The 4522-nt window shown below is 35.0% G+C and overlaps 1 long non-coding RNA gene across 1 annotated transcript; it reads right to left on the bottom strand.

Moving 5' to 3' along the window:
- Nucleotides 1–1113: 1113 nt before the first annotated feature.
- Nucleotides 1114–1872, bottom strand: LOC147657421 (uncharacterized). The gene is made up of 2 exons (XR_015292412.1): nt 1424–1872; nt 1114–1304 (listed from the first exon to the last, which is right to left on the bottom strand). It is a non-coding gene; the product is annotated as an uncharacterized LOC147657421 (long non-coding RNA).
- Nucleotides 1873–4522: the final 2650 nt, after the last annotated feature.

The raw sequence follows: 4522 nt of genomic DNA, 5'->3' as shown, positions 1-4522 counted from the left end.
GACCTCCTATCAACTTATATTCTCCTGATACAAAATCGAAAAATTGGGCAAAATTTTCGTTCGCTCGAGAGTTTCGATAATTCCAAGAATGTGACGTCATTTCCAAGAATTTTAGAAATTCTAGGAATGTGACGTCGTTTCCAAGAATTTTAGAAATTCCAAGAATTTGACGTCATTTCCAAGAACTGCCAAAATTCCTGGAAAAATTTCTCGAACGACCTCCTATCAACTTATATTCTCCTGATACAAAATCGAAAAATTGGGCAAAATTTTCGTTCGCTCGAGAGTTTCGATAATTCCAAGAATGTGACGTCATTTCCAAGAATTTTAGAAATTCTAGGAATGTGACGTCGTTTCCAAGAATTTTAGAAATTCCAAGAATTTGACGTCATTTCCAAGAACTGCCAAAATTCCTGGAAAAATTTCTCGAACGACCTCCTATCAACTTATATTCTCCTGATACAAAATCGAAAAATTGGGCAAAATTTTCGTTCGCTCGAGAGTTTCGATAATTCCAAGAATGTGACGTCATTTCCAAGAATTTGAGAAATTCTAAGAATGTGACGTCGTTTCCAAGAATTTTAGTAATTCCAAGAATTTGACGTCATTTCCAAGAACTGCCAAAGTTCCTGGAAAAATTTCTCGAACGACCTCTTATCAGTTTATATTCTCCTGATACAAAATCGAAAAATTGGACAAAAGTTTCTTTCCTTCAAGAATTTTGAAAATTCTTGGAATTTGACGTCATTTCCACGAATTACCGAAGTTTCTAAGAATCTGTCGTCATTTTCAAGAACTGCTAAAGTTCTTGGAAAAATTTCTCGAATTATCCTTTATCAACTTATATTTTCCTGATATGAATTCGAATTTTCGAGTAACAAATTTTTGCCGAAATTTCAAATTTTTTCAATATTTCCAGAAGTAATAATTTTTATGAAATTTTATATACTTACCTGTATAATACTTACCATTATATACTTACCTGTATACTTACCTTTTGCAGTTATTATTTTGTTTATGTTTTGTATAGTTTTTTCAACAGTTTACTTAATTCTAGATATACTTACCAATAAGACTTGCCATCTTTTTGCAATGTTGAATGTTATTCAACAATTTCTTATTTCTGGTATCTCACATATTTTTATTTATTGGTTTACGAGATAATTAAATATAATTAAATATCTCTCTAACTAATTGCATCTCTTAACATATCAAAGATACGTTAAGATATGTCAAAAGTGAAATATTTCCAATGACAAGATCACATGATATCGGTAATAATGAACATGTATACAATATATACACTAAAATAAAAAAATAAACATTAAACTTTTTTATTTTTCAATCGAAAACATATATCTTAAATTTTCAACATCCAATTCTTTTAACTTCACATTTCTTTCCAAATTCTAAAACATCTTACCTCTAATCCCAATCAATTTCCATCCACCTCTCTTCAATTTCCAATTCAATCTTTCTAACCAAATCATGTCGTCATCATGCAGCCAATAACTAATCAAATCAAATCCGAAGGAATATTGAAAAAAAAAAATCTTGGAAAATCCAAAAATTCACACTTCCTATCAAATCTCCTTCTCCATTTAGATCAAGCATCCCTGGTTCGATTGTTCACTGGCGAGGACACACATCTTTAAACATAACCTTACGCCAAAGACAACCTACGTCGTGGGACATATACCGGCGAATGTTAAGAGGTCCCTTTCGAGCGTGTCCCCGAGCCTTGGTACCGAGGCCAGGATGTACTATAACGTACATCCACGGCTCTGGCTGCTGGGAATACAGCGTGGGTACTTACCTTTAGCCGAGAGAGCCGATCGCCTTTCTCAGAATTAGATAAGTCCCTTTATTGGTGATCGGATCACAGCAGCAGCAGCAGCAGCAGCAGCAGTAGGAGCAGCAGAGCGGCAGCAAGTTCAAGGTTGGCTGGTTAAAAATAACCAGCTTGGCGGACTCTCGCTCGGCAGAGAACTGCTGCTGCCGTTCCCTCCGCTGCTAAACTCGACCGGAAATCTACTGTCCGACGTTGAACCGAGTTTCCAGCTCCCCTGAACGCCAGTCCCCAGACAGAGACGGTGATTATTCTTTCCACAACGGTTGACGACCGCTCTTCATTGTTGCGTGTTGACAGTTTCGGTATCAGGAGGATAGATTTGATGCGAAAAATGTAACTGATCTATGATGATAATTTAAATATAACGATAATTAAGGTAACTATGAAACGGTAATTGCATTAGTCTGAAACGTAAAAGATCCGTTATAGATGTTAAATCAATGTAGGTCACACGTGTCTTAACCACAATTAATAATTAGATACTTTGAAATTAAACGAAGGCAGTCGAAATATATCTTTTATATATAAACACGTATATAATAAAACACGTCTAGTAATAAAATAAAAAATACAAAATGTGTAATAACGTATTTCAAGATTATATTTTCTTAAGGAAAAAACAAATCTTAGAGTTACAACTTGATATAAAGTGAACAACGTGTGTAAGGTGATAAGATATATATTTACTATAAAATAATATTAACAGTTAAGTCGAATGGATATTTATCATATTGAACGGCTGGCATACCATATCACGAGAAAAATTACATATCCTTTATCCACGTCGTTGAGAAATTATATTGCACAATCTTCTCCATAAAATTATATCGTTATATCATTCTAAATTTTATGTTGATATATATATATGTATATCGACCAGGTTACAATATCAGTAATTAGATAAACAGTTATGCCATAACGCGACGGAGTAACTGCGTTCCAGGCTACTAAAAACTTCATGAACTTTTTCTTCCGGCTAAGGAAAGCTATTCCCCTCGGATGTATCGACATACCGTTACGAAATCCATCTCCCAGCTTATCAAATCAATTTTCTTCACTCGTATCCAATCTACCCTTGTTTTAACAATATTACACATTATATCCTAACGACAAACAATCTACCTCGTTTCGTTCATCTCCGATACTTAACCTCAATACTGAAAATATTTATTGATTATCAACCATGTTATTATTACTAAATATAATTAACCCCAATATCCAACCGCCAATATTTTATCTAAACAATATTTGAAACATTATCAAACACTTTCACCCACCATTCCAACCTAACCTATTTTAACATTACTAAATTAATCCAACCCTTTGACAATCTTACTTTCCCCTAACCTAAAAAAAAAAAAAAAAGTCAACAAGAATCCCCGCAATTTGTCGTTTCACGAATAATCAATAACCTTCTGTCGAAAGTATATAGACGCGATAACGGTTTTACAACATGGAAAACGCCATCGACACCTCGTGTCACGACGTTACCAAGAATAAATGGCACGAGCTGGCCGTGCACGCGCATAGCTGAGCTTCTCGACACGGCCGCAACGGCGCCTCCACCGTGTATCACCGCAAACCCGTGTAACGAGGTCGAGCGTGTTCGACCGGCTCTCGATGCTCGACTTCGCGTGCTTTATGGACCTAAATATCGCGAACTGGGTAAAGAGCACGCGAGCAAGCGATCCCAATGTGGGGTCACCGGGGTTGAATCGAGCTGGGAAGAGATCGAGCAATTACTCGGAAGCGACCACCGATCGTTCTTGGCGGGAGATTCTTCGAGTATCGTACGAACACCGGATATCTCGAAAATTACTACGAAGACTTTGCCTGTTGTAGCTAAGTATGTTAGAGGTTATGTAGAAAGAAGAAACGATTTCTATTCAATACTTACTGATTATGACGAATTTAAAGTAAAATATTTGAAACGTTATTATTTAAATGTTATAAAAGAGAATAAAATAATGAAAATGATTTTTTTTTTATTATTTTGAAATGATAATGCCTTTCTATTTGATAATATATTTTAATATATATTGTTTGAAGAAAAAGAAAGTGAAACAGGTAATGAATAATACACCCCAACACGTGAGTTCAACAGCGATTCCGTCAACGTCGCGTTTTATTGAATAATCAAAGTGGTAACACTATAGTAGTGACATTTTTCATAAGTGTAATAAATGATTAGCCTAAAAATTCTACCGCTGCATCGTCATAGTGATCACCATCATCATATTATTATTATCATCATTCTCATCATCGCTATCAGCATCGATAACGTTGTCACATCTCGTTTCGAAATGGAGAAAAGAAAAAAAAAAAAACTAAAGAAAGGAAAAACTCTTGCTAAATCTTAATAATATAAATGAACCATTTCACATCGTTCTTTTACATACTAATTATTTTACGTGTATAATCGATATTGCAATAATCTTAAAAATTAAAATCGGTGTGACAGTGTGTGTTTCTTCTGCGTCGCGTGTTCATATTTTATATTACGTATAGCTTCGTACACATAGGTACAATTACAGTGTAAATCGATCCCGGAAGCAGGCGGGATTTTCCGCTTTCCGGAACATATATAAATGGCGGCCTAAATTCGTGTCGACGAATTTCACATTCGGTAACATTCATCGACGTTATTATTTCAAACTATTAATTCTTGTT

The sequence above is a fragment of the Apis florea genome, unplaced genomic scaffold, assembly GCF_048593485.1.
Source record: "Apis florea isolate Af1SG1 unplaced genomic scaffold, ASM4859348v1 contig_3158_pilon, whole genome shotgun sequence".
NCBI lineage: Eukaryota > Metazoa > Arthropoda > Insecta > Hymenoptera > Apidae > Apis > Apis florea.
Note: the sequence above shows the minus strand (reverse complement) of the source record. Positions and strands in the feature narration are given on the sequence as shown.